This window comes from Carassius carassius, chromosome 14, assembly GCF_963082965.1.
Source record: "Carassius carassius chromosome 14, fCarCar2.1, whole genome shotgun sequence".
NCBI lineage: Eukaryota > Metazoa > Chordata > Actinopteri > Cypriniformes > Cyprinidae > Carassius > Carassius carassius.
In genome coordinates, this window is record NC_081768.1 from 20,399,035 (window position 1) to 20,416,164 (window position 17,130).

At 41.5% G+C, this 17,130-nt stretch overlaps 1 pseudogene; it reads right to left on the minus strand.

Moving 5' to 3' along the window:
• Positions 1–4,584: 4,584 nt before the first annotated feature.
• Positions 4,585–16,500, minus strand: LOC132157599 (hexokinase HKDC1-like; annotated as a pseudogene).
• Between the last annotated feature and the right edge of the window lie 630 nt (positions 16,501–17,130).

A 17,130-nucleotide genomic window follows, 5' to 3' on the forward strand; every position in this document is an offset into this window, starting at 1 on the left:
AAAGAAATAGGGGATTTTCCCTGGAGGCACATAGTGCATGTTCTCAGTGCGTCATATACTCAAAGCCTCACCGTTTGAGATCTTAAAAGTAGTTAGGTTGGTGGATTTGGGTGGAGAAACAAAAATGCTGAGTAATGCTAAAGCTAAAGTAATATCAGCACAGATCCGTGTTTCCTGTTCAGAGACAGGGCCGTTATAAATGTGTAATGCTGGCGGAAAAAAGGAGACTTCTTGTGACGTTATTTCAAGGGTAGACGGCAAGGGCTTGGTCAAATGGATAGTAAAAATTACATTAGGGGTCAGTCTGGAAAGTTCTGGCCTTAAATGTGTGAACAGCTGGGGATTAATTACATTTGGAAACAAGAGAGGATGCACATGACATGAAAAAAAATACACGTAATGACACAATGCAGAGGAAATTAACTCATTATGTTGTCTTACAATTTCCATGTCATTATGTGATTTGATTGTCATTTAAAATGTTCATTACAATGACTGAGGCTCTAAAATAGCCATTTTGCATCTCACCGATTTGATACATGCACTTGTTAATTTCCTGAAAAGGACTGCAACACTGTTTAATATTAAACAATTAACAATTAATAGGTAATTGTAAATTCCGTGGAAGCGGACAAGGTGATGGTAACGCAGGCCAGATGAGCTTACTGTGGGTCGTGCTTCAATGCTTGCGCACATCCTCCCCCTCTCCGAAGCACGTGAATCTGAGAGCCTAACATCCTCTTTCTGAGCAGAGCCAATCACAGCGAATTTCACTGAGACACGTCACAAGAAGCATCACAGATTACAGATTTGATTCATTCATATATCTAAACATATATTACAGCACATATTTGCATATTATTGTACTGAAATGTGGTTATATTGTAGAGGAATACAGTTTTATAAAGCAGTCTTTTTTTGTTGTTGTTAATTAGCAATACACACATTGACTATATTCAGTCCTAAGTATACTGAGAGACATTTCAATTAACTCGCAACTCCAGTTTTAAGATTTCCCTGAAATGTATTTTCAGTCATAGACAGTGGCAGTGCAAAAAACTTTTACAGCAAATAGAACACTCTGATTCCATGTATGATCATAATACTTGAAGGTGACCCAAAGTGAGATAAGGTTTCCTAGAACAGTGCTGTTCATTTTCTACAGGACATGCATCATACTGGCAAGAAATGTCACCTTTTATGGCACACATTCAAATGTCTCTCATTCCTGAAAGGTCATTTACAGGGGAACAATGTCCAGCCAGTTGAGTACTTTGCATAGTTTTGCAAAGATGTCACTTCCAGGCAGATTTACTCAGAGCACTGTGAGTGTGAAGGAAGTGAATTTCTTATCTCAAAATAACCATGTAATTTCATTATTTAATTAGCATTAAAAAGTGACTGAGGCTCTAAAATAATTGGTTTGCATTACATCAATTTGAATATTCTTCAAAAAATAAAGTTTGATTTACTCACTGCTCTAGGAGTGTTTGTGTTTGCTTAGTGTCTCTAACAGTGGAAACATGACGTAATAAATAATGTCTGACATTTTCACAAATAACCTACCCAGTAGACTTACTTTACCCCTTGACAGCTAAATGTTCAAGCATGAATGAGCGGTCACATACCATGACGAGGTCAGGTTTTTTTATTCAAGGACACTGGCCAATTCTTAACCAGTTTAATATGAATTCAGGTTCATTTTTAGATATGCTTTTTAATATTCCTCATAAAGAGAAATGGTTGAGCCAGGTAAGTAAAAGCAGCAAGTTTCATAAATCATTTAATCTAATTCTTCCAAAATTATTATTATTATTATTATTTTTTAGGAACTATGTGGAAAAAATAGTGATTAAAAATATAAGACGTACATTATAATTATTTTCATATTATTTTTCTTTTTTAGTTTTTGGGTGTTTTTTGGTCATGACTAACCTTTGAGATCACAGTTATGAAGTACTATTAACTGCTGAGAATTGCTAAAATTATTTAATAATCATTTTGATCAGTGTGAATATCTTATTAAATTATATTATTAAACCCCAAATTTTTGTCATTAATCACTTACCCTCATGTCGTTCCAAATCTGTAAAAGCTTCGCTCGTCTTCGGAATACAATTTAAGATATTTTGGATAAAAAGCGAGAGGCTTGAGACTGTCCCATAGACTGGCGAATAAATAACAGTGTCAAGGTCCAGGAAAGTATGAAAAGCATTGTCAGAATAGTCCATCTGCCATCAGTGGATCAATCGTAACATTATGAAGCGACGAGGGTACTTTTTGTCAGAGGAATTGTTGAATAAAGTCATTATTTTTGTTTTCTTCGTGTACAAAAAGTATTCTCAATGCTTCATAATGTTACGGTCGATCCACTGATGGCAGATGGACAATTCTGACGATGCTTTTCATACCTTCCTCGACCTTGACACTGTTATTTATTTGGCAGTCTATGGGACAGTCACAAGCTTCCCGGTTTTCATCCAAAATACCTTAAATTATGTTACTAAGACATACAAAGCTTTTACAGCTTTGGATAGAAATGGGGGTAAGTGATTGATGACAACATTTTCATTTTAGGGTGGAGTAACCCTTTAAGGCAGTCCAGTGGATCTATAAATTTGAGATGCATAATTATATACATTTTTTTGTGGATAAAAGTCTTACTGTTTAAAGGCTGCTTTCTAAAATGCTGTAAGAAGTAGGCTAATTACACCATGTCCTTAACAGAACATCCAGAAGAAGAGGAATAAACTCACAAAATCTGTCTACTTCTAACTAGTCTTTAGTTTACTGAGGCAGAGCAACACTCATCCTCTACCAGGAGACAAGAAATGCTCATGATTTAAACTAACATAAAATGCATTAGGCCTAATATAATTGTCATGACTGTCAGGAATTTGCACTGTGGACCTGGATAAATGATTTGTCATTTTACTGTATACTTGTATATGGCTGAAATTTCAAATAGACTTAATGTATAACCCAATTCTATAATAACATAAGGCTTTTGCAGAAATTTAAAGGACATTTTTAAGGAACTAAACACTACAAAATGATAGCCTGGTTTCCTAAACACAGCTATTTGAACAGACACAGGATGTAGGAAGTTTTTGTTACCTTATCATTTTCCATAAATGAAGGCAGGTGGGTTACTCTTAAAAAATAGGATAGAGAATCTCACCGTCAGCTGTTGGCTAGTTGACTTCTTGAGATCAAGTTGGATTAAACACATGCTCTTGCATAACAACAATGCCACTGTTATTGAACCTGTACTGTCCTTTGATACTTACTGATAATACACAAATAACAAACAAAAAGCTAAATATTGTTCCGTGTATCGAATTTAATTAAAGAGGTGAACAATATGCTACAGTATGCAATTATTTTTATCAAGACTACAGGCAGTGTTACCAGAGAGAAGTGTCAATTGCACTTAATTTAGCAGGGTTCACTAACCTAAAAAGTGTATTCTTACAAAGTAAGCATGTCTGCATGCAATACTAGCACTATGCAGGTACGGTGACGTGCTGAAGAGCATGGCTACTAGTTTCAGCTACTATTGTTCAGCAGGGAAGCTAGTTAGCATTAGCAGGGAGGATTACGATGAGTAAACATTTCCCTTCCTGCTTCATGGGGATTTGTGAGCATGAGCTGGCCTGGTTGAACTGCTTTGCTAAATCCCTTTAGAGCTTAAATTAGTGAACACAAAAGGGAAATGTGCTAATGTTATACCAAACAGATCTATTGAAACTTTGAAAAGCTGTCAAATATATCTTAAACATACATGAGGTAGAATATACAGTACTGTTCAAGTTTGGGGTTGATTTTTTTTATATTTTTGAAAAATTTATTTGGTCGAAAAAAAAAAACAGTTAAAACTGTGATTTCATGAGATACTATTATAATTTTAAATGATTGTTTTATATTTTATTATATTTTAAAATGTAATTTATTCCTTTAATGGCAAAGCTAAATTTTTTGTGTCATTACTCCAGTCTTCAGTGTCACACGATCATCTAATGTACTGATTTGGTGCTCAAGAAAGGTTTATAATTATTACCAATGTTGAAAACATTTGTCCTGCTTAACATTTTTGTGGAAACCATGATTCTTTTTTCAGGATTATTAGCTAAATGTAATGTTTAAAAGAACAGCAGTTATTTGCAATAAAAATATTTTGTATCAGTCATTTTCGGATTTGATCAATTTAATGCACCCTTGCTGAATAAAGTAAAATTTATTTTGAATGGCAGTGTACAGTACTATTCTCTCTTTTCCATAGAATTAAAATGAATGTGGACTGGATCTTCAAAATTAAAAAAATATATATATCATAAACATGGTCAACTCACACACACTGAATGAAAAGGTTGACTTTCTGTTCCTTAAAAAAATATTCAGTTAAAAATAAAATATTAAAGTCATTTTCACAGTCAAGAAAGAAAAAAAAATGTTGAATTTGATGCTAATTTGTATATACTACTCAAATAAAGAAACATTTTTTAAAGTGCAGTAGCAGTTCCTGATTTAATATGGTTGTTTAGTCTCCAAGCTTCTCAGACACCATCACCTAGCAACATAGTGTCATGACATTCCTCTGGACACATCCACTGGCCACTTTAGTTTGGCCTCTGTGAGCCTTTCATTCTGACTGACCATGCAAAACACTCACTGAGTCTGAACAAAAGAAAAAAGGCCTTCATAGAGGCAATGCACAGTGAGAATAAAACTATGCTGAACACTATGCACATCAGTGCAGTCTTTATTGCACTAATTAATACATTTAAAATCAAATAATAATAATAAAAAGTAATAAATGAACACTTTTCTGCCAATGCACCAGATGGCACATATTTTTAAATGTAAAAAATCGATATAATTATATATGCAAAATATCAGCCCACTGATGTTTCCCACTGCCGTCCTCTGATAGGATGAAATCCACCTTACAATTGGGCGCAAGCTCTCAGACAGTGCCCTTTAGGATCGCGGAGAAGCTGTCACGAAAAGCGACATGTCAAGTTTAAGATATGGATCAAATACTAATCAAATGTAAATGTAAAGATGATCCACTAATCTTTACTTACTGTGGATGCAACTTGTAAATCATGTTGTCCAATCCCACAGTAATCTCCAGATGATCCTCCCCACGGTTCTCTCTGATTTTGTCTACAACAGCAACCATTCCTGCTCCACAGAGCTGGGCAGCCCGGCGAGAAACAGCCCCACACACTTTATTTACAATAATACTGTCATTGTGCTGTCCAAGCCCAGACTAGAATATACCTCACTTGCAGTAGCGCCAAATGGTCACTAGAGGGAAGAAACAACCATTAAGTTGATTCCAAAATGGTCACTAGGCAAATAATAGAAGCCAAAGCATGTGTCAAAATAAATACAGGAGCCTCAAAAAAAAATTAATATCATGGAAATGTTCTTTATTTTTTGTTCAATTTAACTAAAAAAAAACTAACTTTCTTGTATTCTAGATTCATTGCACACAAACTGATATATTTCAAGAGTTTTATTCTGATGGTTATGACTTACAGCTTAGAAAGAAAAAATTATTCAGTATCTCAGAAAATTTTTATATTTTCTCAAAGATCAATCAAAAAAAAAAAAAATTTACAAAACAGAAATGTTCAAGAACTCCAAAGCAGGTTTAATTATGCATTCAATACTTGGTTGGGGCTCCTTTTGTATGAATTACTGCTTCAGTGTGGCGTGGCATGGAGGCGATCAGCCTGTGGCACTGCTGAGGTGTTATTGAAGCCCAGGTTGCTTTGATAGTGGCCTTCAGCTCCTCTGTATTGTTTGTCAGATGTTACTTATCTAGGGTGACCATACGAGCCATTTTCCCAGGACACGTCCTTGCCGGGATTTCTATATTGCCTAAAACATCCAAAGTAGTTTGACCAATAACATGCAGGTATTGTACATAATCGACCAATCGTGGCATGTGAGAAGGTGAGATTTACATTTTTTACATTTATTCATTTAGCAGACGCTTTAATCCAAGCGACTTACAGATGAGGACAGTGGAAGCAATCAAAAACAACAAAAAGAGCAATGATATATAAGTGCTATAACAAGTCTCAGTTAGGTTAACACAGTACACGTAGCATGGGATTTTAAATAATAAAAATAAATAAATAAAAATAAAAAAATTACCGATAGAATAAAAAAAGAATAGAGCAAGCTAGTGTTAGAGATATTTTCACACACACACACACACACACACACACACACAAACAATTGCATAATAAATGAAAAGAAAATAGAATACAAAAAGATTAGAAAGGTAGGTAGATTTTTTTAAAGAATAGAATTAGAATAGTGAGTGTTAAAGTTAGAGGGTCAAATAAAGATGGAAGAGATGAGTTTTAAGCCGATTCTTGAAGATGGCTAAGGACTCAGCTGCCCAGATTTAGTTGGGCAGGTCATTCCACCAGGAGGGAACATTTAATTTAAAAGTCCGTAAAAGTGACTTTGTGCTTCTTTGGGATGGCACAATCAAGCGACGTTCACTTGCAGAACGCAAGCTTCTAGAGGGCACATAAGTCTGAAGTAACAAATTTAGGTAAATGGGTGCAGAGCCAGTGGTAGTTTTGTAGGCAAACATTAATGCCTTGAATTTTATGCGAGCAGCTATTGGAAGCCAGTGCAAATTGATAAACAGAGGTGTGACGTGTATTCTTTTTGGCTCATTAAAAATTAATCTTGCTGCCGCGTTCTGAATTAATTGTAAAGGTTTGATAGAATTGACTGGAAGACCTGCCAAGAGGGCATTGCAATAGTCCAACCTGGACAGAACAAGAGCTTGAACAAGGAGTTGTGCTGCATGTTTACGAAAGAAAGGGCTTGATCTTCTTGAAGTTGAATAAAGCAAATCTGCAGGATCGGACAGTTTTAGCAATGTGGTCTGAGAAAGTCAGCTGATCATCAATCATAACTCCAAGGCTTCTAGCTGTTTTTGAAGGAGTTATGGTTGATGTGCCTAACTTGATGGTGAAATTGTGATGAAACGATGGGTTTTCTGGAAACACAAGCAGTTCTGTCTTGGCAAGGTTGAGTTGAAGTAGATGGTCCATCAGGAAGAAATGTCTGTTAGACAAGCTGAGATGCGAATAGCAACCGTCGGATCATCAGGATGGAATGAGAGCTAGAGTTGAGTGTCATCAGCATAGTAGTGGTATGAAAAGCCATGTTTCTGAATGACAGAACCTAATGATGCCATGTAGACAGAGAAGAGAAGTGGTCCAAGAACTGAGCCCTGAGGCACCCCAGTAGTTAGATGTAGTGACTTGGACACCTCACCTCTCCAAGATACTTTGAAGGACCTATCTGATAGGTAGGACTCAAACCATTGAAGTGTGGTTCCTGAGATGCCTTTTGCCAGTAGGGTTGATTGGAGGATCTGGTGGTTAACCGTGTCAAAAGCAGCGGACAGATCAAGCAGGATAAGTACTGAAGATTTGGATTCTGCTCTTGCCAGTCTTAGAGCTTCAACAACTGAGAGCAAGGCCGTCTCAGTTGAATGCCCACTTCTGAAGCCAGATTGGTTGCTGTCAAGGAGGTTGTTGTTTGTGAGAAATGTAGAGACTTGTTTGAACACAGCTCGTTCAAGTGTTTTTGCAATGAAAGGAAGTAGTTCTGTAGTTCTCTAAAATAGATGGGTTGAGGTTTGGTTTCTTAAGTAGTGGAGTTATACGTGCCTGTCTAAATGATGAGGGAAAAACACCAGTGTGGAGGGATGTGTTGATGATGAGAGTGAGTGCAGGTACAACTGCAGGAGAAATGGCTTGAAGGAGATGAGATGGAATAGGATCAAGCGGGCAAGTAGTAGGGTGATTAGAAAATCTAAAGAGAGATCTACAGAGAACGATCAAAGCAATGCAAATACATGCATGTGTTAGGTGTTTGTTTGTTCGTTCAACTTGAAGCGTCTCTGCGAACCGCGCCTTGTATGACACCAAAGTACCAAGAGAGGGATGCGAATGCATAAGGAGCTGTCTGCTCTGCTCTCTATATATAGTTCTTATAAATGTCATACAATGATCAATCTGCACAGTGCAAACGCGTCCTGGGAAACTGGCTCGTATGGTCACCCTAACTTATCTTCCTCTTCACAACACCCCATAGATTCTCTGTGAGGTTCAGATCAGGTGAGTTGGCTGGCCAATCAAGCACAGTAATATCATGGCGGCAGTGTGGGTGCTAAAGTCCTGCTGGAAAAGGAAATCAGCATCTCCATAAAGCTTGTCAGCAGATCAAGCATAAAGTTCTCCAAAATTTACTGGTAGATGGCTGCATTGTCTTTGGACTTTTAAAACACAATGGAGCAACACCAGCAGATGCCACGGCACCCAAATCATCACTGACTTCAGAAACTTCACACTGGACTTTGGATTCTGTGCCTCTCCAGTCTTCCTCCAGACTCCAGACCTTGATTTCCAAATGAAATGCTAAATTTACTTTCATCTGAAAAGAGGACTGTGGACCACTGAGCAACAGTCCAGTTCTTTTCTCCTAATGCTTCTGTCGTTTTTTTTTCTGGTTCAGGAGTGGCTTGGTTCTAGGAACGTGACAGCTGTAGCCTTTTTCCTGAAGACGTCTAAGTGTGGTGACTCTTGATGCGCTGATTCCGGCTTCAGTCCACTCTTTGTGAAGCTCTACCAAGTTCTTGAATCAGCTTTTCCTGACAATCTTCCCAAGGCTGTGGTCATCCCTGTTGCTTGTGCACCTTTCCCCAACACACCTTTTCCTTCCAGTCAACTTTCTATGAATATATTTTGATACAGCTCTCAGTGAACAGCCAGCCCTTTCAGCAATGACCTTCTGTGGCTTACCCTCCTTATGGAGGGTGTTGATGATCATCTTCTGGACAACTGTCAAGTCCGTAGTCATTCCCATAATTGTGGTTGCATGTTCTAAACTAGCCCAAGAGGTACCCAGTATTTACACTCAAAATTAATAAAAATAATCAAGCTCAAAATGGAATATTCAAATTTTTTTTAGATATTTAATTTTTAAGCTGTAAGTCGTAACCATCAGAATAATAAAAAAAAGTCTCTTTAAATATTTCAGTTTGTGTGCAATGGATCTAGAATTTAAGAAAGTTTGCTTTTTTAAATAAAATAAAAAATAAGACCTTTTTCATGATATTCAATTTTTTTGAGATGCACCTGTTTATAATGTTGCATTTATTCACTTAGAAGGTCGAAGGAAAGAAAGTTAAATTACTTTAAAAGAAAAATGCCTATTATTGCACTCCTCTATTCTTCATTTTAATCTTATTTTTTTTAAATATAAGTTTGGTATCTTATATTCACATGAGGCTCATAAATAAGCAACTGAGTGCATCTTTAATATGACAGAGTGTCATGATCCTGCCTCCTTTTTTCCCGTTTCCACACCCCCCTACCTAGTGTTTGGACTGTTCACTCCTCTCCTCACCATCTCTGTCACGGTTCGTGAATGCACCGTCTCCAGCTGTAGTCATTATATGTCATGTTGATTGGTTCATGTGGGTGTTGCCACTGATCGCCTGATCAGCGGCAGGTGCATCTCATTCCAACCGCCTATTTAACGCCCTGTCTTTCGTCTCCTGTTTGTCAGATCGTTGTTTGAGGTCCATGTGTTGATGTCTGTTCGTGCTCCTGTGTTCCTGTCCTTGCCCTGTTTCCTGTTTCGATCTCCTTTGGATTATCACAGTCACTCACGGATTATCACCATGGATCACCGATCTACCACCACCGTCATCGCTACCAACGCACTCAAATCACCTACCCACCTGTCTGTGCTGCCATCGTGGTTCCTGCGTCACTCACCAGCATTCATCCATCACAACTCCTGTCAATAAACTACCTTTACTTGCATCTGCCTCCTGTCCTCCATTGTTAGCGTCACAGAACGATCTGACCAACATGGAGGCAGCGAGTAATCAACCTTCCTCCCTCGAAGTTTTCCTCAGCACCAGTGTTCGGAGGATGGACTCCCAGGAGCGGACTCTTAACGACACTGGTCGCGCGGTTCAGGCTTTAGTGACGCAGGTGTCCGAGCTCACCCAACAGTTCCAGCTATTACGAGCTCCCACTGCGCCACTCACACCGCCTGTTCCACCAGCACCATCGGAGGCCCCCCCCCAGCCGGAACCATGCCTCCCGATTCCGGAAGCGTACTCGGGTGAGCCCGACTATTGTAGAGCTTTCCTTAACCATTGTGATATGCATTTTGCCCTCTAGCCTAGAACCTTCGCCAGTGAGAGGGCCAAGGTGGCCTTTGTTCTGACCCTGCTCTCTGGGAGGGCGGCATTGTGGGGAACAGCGGTGTGGGAGAACCAGGACCCATGCTGCGCCTCGTTCCAGGCGCTCTCCGCCGAGATGAGACGGGTCTTTGATCGGGCCGCCGCAGGACCCTGGCGGCGGAGTGCCATTGGAACGAGGAGGCGCAGTGGGACATGTTCCTGCATGGGCTGGCTGACCGCGTCCAGAGGGAGATCTACGCCCTGGACCTTCCCCCGTCGTTCAATGGACTTATTGAGCTGGCCCTTCGGGTCGATGCACGTCTGGCACGGATGGAGAGAAGGGGGCTACTCAACACCCCATCCAGGGGACCGGCAGACGTGCGGTTCAGCGGCGGGGACGTGGCCAGCCCAGTCTACGATCACGAGCCCATGCAGGTAGGGCGAGCTCGGCTTTCCCGGGAGGAGAAGGAGAGGCGGAGGTCCCTGGGCCTTTGCCTTTACTGCGGGGGAGCCGGACATCAAGCCCACGCCTGTCCGGTAAAAGGCCCGGCCCGGTAGTACGTATGAGGCTACTATCGGGTGGGATCTCCGCCGAGAAGACCTCATCATCATCATCATCATCACCATCATCTTCTACGCTCCTCCCGGTATGGCTGCGGTGGTCAGCACAGACACATCACTGTCAGGCACTACTGGATTCCAAGGCAGAAGGTAACTTCATGGACAGCACATTAGCCCACAAGCTCCACATTCCCCTCAGACCTCTTCGGCACCACATCACGGTTCACGCCCTCACTGGTCAGCAACTTCCCACCATATCATACATCACTGAAGACATTACACTCATCACCTCTGGCAATCACTCCGAGACCATCTCTTTTCACATCCTTGACTCTCCCCTGGCACCCATTGTCCTCGGACACCCTTGGCTCCTCCTCCACAACCCTAGCATTGACTGGCTCTCTAACTCCGTTTTGTCTTGGTGTAAAAGGTGTCATGAGTCTTGTCTAGTGTCTGCCTGTCCGTCTGTGTCTGTGTCCGTGTTGCAGGAGGAGGCGGTGGATTTGTCTAACGTGCCCGCTGAGTACCTCCATCTGAAGGAAGTGTTCAGTAAGTCTCGGGCTGCTTCTCTTCCTCCGCATCGTCCTTACGACTGTGCCATAATTTACTATCAGGTAAGTCTCCGCCTAAGGGCAAACTCTATTCACTTTCTGTTCCAGAGAGGGAGGCTATGGAGAAATATATTTCTGATTCTCTAGCTTCTAAATTCATCCGCCCTTCCTCTTCTCCTGCGGGGGCGGGGTTCTTTTTTGTGGGAAAGAAGGACGGATCTCTGCGACCTTGTATTGATTACCGGGGACTGAACAACATCACAGTAAAGAATACTTATCCTTTGCCGTTGATGTCTTCGGCCTTCGAGAGGTTGCAGGGAGCGTCAATTTTCACAAAACTGGACTTACGCAATGCGTATCATTTGGTTCGGATCAGGGAGGGGGATGAATGGAAGACCGCTTTTAACACCCCCAGAGGGCACTTTGAATACTTGGTTATGCCCTTTGGGCTCTCCAACTCCCCAGCGGTCTTCCAGGCACTGGTCAACGACGTGCTGCGAGATATGATAGATCAGTTCATTTATGTCTACCTGGACGACATATTGATTTTTTCTTCTTCTCTCCAGGAACATGTGCAGCATGTCCAACGAGTGCTTCAGAGGTTGCTAGAGAATGGGCTTTTTGTCAAGGCGGAGAAATGCGAATTTCATGCACAGTCAATTCCATTTTTGGGGTATATCGTGTCGACTGAGGGAATACGCATGGATCCCGAGAAGGTTAAGGCTGTGGTAGAATGGCCAAGCCCAGATTCCCGTAAGGCCCTACAGAGGTTTCTGGGGTTCGCTAACTTCTACCGGCGTTTTATTCGCAACTTCAGCCAACTAGCCGCACCTCTGACCGCCTTGACCTCCGCCAAGACTGCGTTCAGGTGGTCGGACACAGCTGAGGCTGTGTTTGCCAAACTGAAGAGCCGTTTCATTTCAGCCCCTATTCTGATTACCCCTGACCCTACACGTCAGTTTGTGGTGGAGGTCGACGCATCAGAGGTGGGGGTAGGAGCGGTGTTATCTCAACGTTCTCCCTTAGACGACAAGGTCCACCCTTGCGCATATTTTTCATATCGTTTATCTCCGGCAGAACGAAATTACGATATTGGTAACCGAGAATTGTTGGCAGTTAAGATGGCATTGGAGGAATGGCGACACTGGTTAGAGGGATCGGGGGTTGCTTTTATAGTATGGACTGACCACAAGAATTTAGAGTACATTAGCACCGCCAAGAGGTTGAACTCCAGGCAGGCTCGGTGGGCACTTTTTTTCGGACGTTTTGACTTTACTATCTCGTACCGCCCGGTTTCCAAAAATATCAAACCCGATTCTTTGTCGCGTATTTTTGACCATTCCGAATGCCCGTCCACTCCCGAGTGTATTTTTCCTGAGACATTAGTGGTCTCCACTCTCACATGGGAGATCGAATCGAAGGTCAGAACGGCCTTAGAAGGGGTAACGCCTCCGCCCGGGTGCCCACCGAACCGTTTATTTGTGCCGGAGGGATTAAGGTCCAACGTTATCCAGTGGGGACATTGCTCGAATGTAGCTTGCCATCCAGGGGTTAACCGTACTAGATTTTTAGTCAAGCAACGATTCTGGTGGCCAATTATGGCTCGCGACATTCACAGTTTTGTTTTGGCTTGCTCGGTTTGTGCCACTGGTAAGACTTCCAATCGGCCCCCTGATGGGTTACTCCAACCGCTGCCGGTTCCTTCGAGACCCTGGTCCCACATCGCTCTAGATTTTATTACCGCCCTCCCGCCCTCCCAGGGCAACACGGTAGTTTTAACCGTGGTGGACCGGTTCTCGAAGGCGGCCCACTTTATTCCCTTGCCCAAATTACCCTCAGCCAAGGAGACAGCGTTGACCGTCGTAGACCACGTCTTTCATTTACATGGCCTCCCGATAGACGTGGTTTCCGACAGGGGACCCCAATTTGTGGCTAAATTTTGGCAAGAATTCTGTAGACTACTGGGAGCGACTGTAAGTCTGTCCTCAGGGTTTCACCCCCAGAGCAATGGTCAAACCGAGAGAGCCAACAAGATTTGGAAAGGGTGTTGCGATGTTTGGTCTCCAAGAATCCTTCCTCCTGGAGCCAACAATTGTCTATGGTGGAGTACGCCCACAATACCTTACCAGTATCAGCTACGGGCCTATCTCCTTTTGAGTGTAGTGTAGGTTACCAGCCACCTATTTTTCCCAGTATGGAATCCGAAGTTGCGGTCCCCTCCGCTCACGCCTTCGTCCAGAGGTGCCACCGCACTTGGACCAGAGCCCGTGAGACTCTACTCCAAGTGGGGGCGCGCACCAAGGCCAAGGCCGATCGCCACCGGTCTAGGCCTCCCGTATACGTCGTGGGTCAAAAGGTGTGGCTTTCAACCAAGAATATTCCTCTCCGGTCCGTATCTAATAAATTGGCTCCCAAATTTATTGGCCCGTTTACTGTCACCAAAATCATTAGCCTGGTGGCAGTCCGCCTTAAACTCCCTCCTACGTACAGGAGAATTCATCCCGCCTTTCATGTGTCCAAAATTAAGCCCGTATTTCATTCTCCCATTAATCCGCCTACCCCGGTCCCTCCCCCGCCGCGTCTCGTAGATGGGGAGACCACCTATTTGGTAAATCGTATTCTGGACTCTAGAAGGAGGGGACGCGGATTTCAGTACTTGGTGGACTGGGAGGGTTACGGTCCGGAGGAGAGAAGTTGGGTACCTGCTAGGGACATCCTGGATCACTCCCTTATCGATGATTACAATCGACAGGTAAGAGATTCTGGGGACGCCAGGAGGCGTCCTTAGGAGGAGGGGTACTGTCACGGTTCGTGAATGCACCGTCTCCAGCTGTAGTCATGTTATGTCATGTTGATTGGTTCATGTGGGTGTTGCCACTGATCGCCTGATCAGCGGCAGGTGCATCTCATTCCAACCGCCTATTTAACACCCTGTCTTTCGTCTCCTGTTTGTCAGATCGTTGTTTGAGGTCCATGTGTTGATGTCTGTTTCATGCTCCTGTGTTCCTGTCCTTGCCCTGTTTCCTGTTTCGGTCTCCTTTGGATTATCACAGTCACTCACGGATTATCACCACGGATCACCGATCTACCACCACCGTCATCGCTACCAACGCACTCAAATCACCTACCCACCTGTCTGTGCTGCCATCGTGGTTCCTGCGTCACTCACCAGCATTCATCCATCACAACTCCTGTCAATAAACTACCTTTACTTGCATCTGCCTCCTGTCCTCCATTGTTAGCGTCACAATCTCTTGTCTTGTCTACAAATCTAATAAATCTTTTAACCCTCACTCTGCATTTGAGTCCTCCCTCCAGATCCCTGATATAGAGTAGGCTTAACAACATCAACAAATAAAAAGTATATGCCAAAATATTTAGGGAGCTGAGGTCAGGCTGTTCCTCTCAATCTATGAGAGGATCTTGGTCTCACAGATGCCTCTGGTCTCCAGTCTCTCTGTGATCTGACCACAAAACAAAAGACCACGCTTTGTGAGATCAGTGAGGATCTGCCTTACAGTCTCTCCCAAATACATTCCACTGGTCATCATTTCGAACCTGGAAATGAGAGGATAACCTCAGATTATATTTAGAAAACCTGACAATTTGTATATATTTTAAAAACTTTAAATTAATAAAAATAGTAGTAGAAGTAAAAGTAGTAATTAAATAATATTTTAATGCCATTTGCCCATAAAAGGCTAAGTGCATTACAACAGGTTGCTAACACTGTTTTCATGCTTCCTGAATGAAATCCTGATCATATACTGCCCCCATGTGGACAAATGCAAAACTTTGATTGCACTTGCACAACTGTTTAAATAAACAATGGAAAATAATGCTATATCTTTACCTTTGTTTTCCTAGATTGAGTGAGCCTCCATCCACTTTTCTGTCATATCTAGTCTGGATGTCCTCAATATTATAATTTTCTCCAAATCCTTCCCACTCAGTATTCACGCACATCTGCCCTTCATCGCTCTCCACAAACTCAATGTTCTTTCTCTCCTCTGTGCAACACGCATTGCTTCCCGTTCCTGCAGAGTTAAGAATCATAGAGGTGTTGACATGCTGCATAGAATAATCTTTGTGTTTGTTGGTTTATAATCAGCAGGGAGGTTGTCAGTTATTATGCAGCACAGGTTATTATGAAACACCACATTAATACATACCAGCAATAAGACCAATCTGACATTTAGGGTCTTCATATGCACACGTCATCATTGTGCCAACTGTGTAATTCACTGTAGCAACAATTTCAGGGTTAAATTCCTGAAAGAAGAAATTTAATCATGACCACTATAAACACCAGTAGCACACACACACACACACACTTTTGTTTTTGTGAAGAGTGGGGACATCCCACAGGCGTAATGGTTTTTATACTGTACAAACTGTATATTCTATGGCCCTACACCTAACCCTCACAGGAAACTTTGTGCATTTTTACTTTCTCAATAAAAAAAACTCATTCTGTATGGTTTATAAGTGTTTTGAAAAATGGGGACATGGGTTATGTCCTCATTAGTCACCCTCTCCTTGTAATACCTGTGTCATACCCATGTCATTATACAGAGTGGTGTCCTGATATGTCACAAAAACAAGAGACCACACACACACACATACACACAAAACGGCTCATTCAAATCAAAGAATTATAGGCTACATTATAATTATTTATGAAAAAATAAGCGTTTGATTAAGTCTGATTATGAACATTATTAACATGAAAGATAGTTGTGCTTCTTTGTAAGTGAATGAACATGTCATGTGCAAAAACTCGATGTTTTCTTCCCATCACATTTTAATAGTTTCTCTCAGCATATCCACAACATTATACCCCTCGCAATCTGTCGCTTTGAAGCCTTTTGTTCAAGAGACCAGGTCTCCCTAAACAAGTGGATGGCAAGGATGATCAATTGAGAGTAGCATTTGTCTGTGTGCTTTAACAGTTTGTTTTAAGACTTTTTATGAGAATCATATTGACAATTGAAGTGACCTCTGATAACCCAAAGTGCTTTTTTACCTTATCAATACCTGTCTGATTGCATGGGAAAGAGAAGGTGAAACCAAGTGGCAGACAAGTGTTCTTCATCCCCATATAGTTCAAGAAATCTGAGATGCACTGAACTATGTGTTCAAACAACTGAAATAAAATATATATTTTTTTTAAAACAAATATGAAAGTAGCTTAAAATTTTCTGAATGTTGATCAATTTCTGACCTTTCACAGTACATACTAATGTATTTATTTAGACTACAATTTTTATTTATTGATAGTGTTTCACCTCCTCTCCTGTTCCCTGCATGATCTCCAATGGAATGGCTTAAATCTTGTTATACATCCGGACTGAATTTTGCATACCGAATCTTAAACACCTACATGTGGAAACTGTTTCCGCCAAGATCCAAGGCAAGATATTTCCCTCTTTCTGTGAAAGTAACTACATTCAATGACATTCACAACATCACCTCTATTGTTTCCCACTGAATATACAAATTAAATCAAAATAGTAAATTGATATAAAATATATAGTCTGCTTAGTCTGCATCTCCTTAACCCTAAATAGGACAAACTGTTTGGAGAATGTAGCCAAGTGCTGTCAATCATTATTGTAGTGCTAAAAATAAAATAAAAAAAGTCACAAAAATATACTGTTTTCAACATTATTGCTATAAGTAGGTAGTTTACCTGTCCCATCTGGAGTCCTGTAAACGCATGTAGGCAGGTGTCAGGTTTTGGCAAGGGAGGACCCAGATGCAGAATTAACA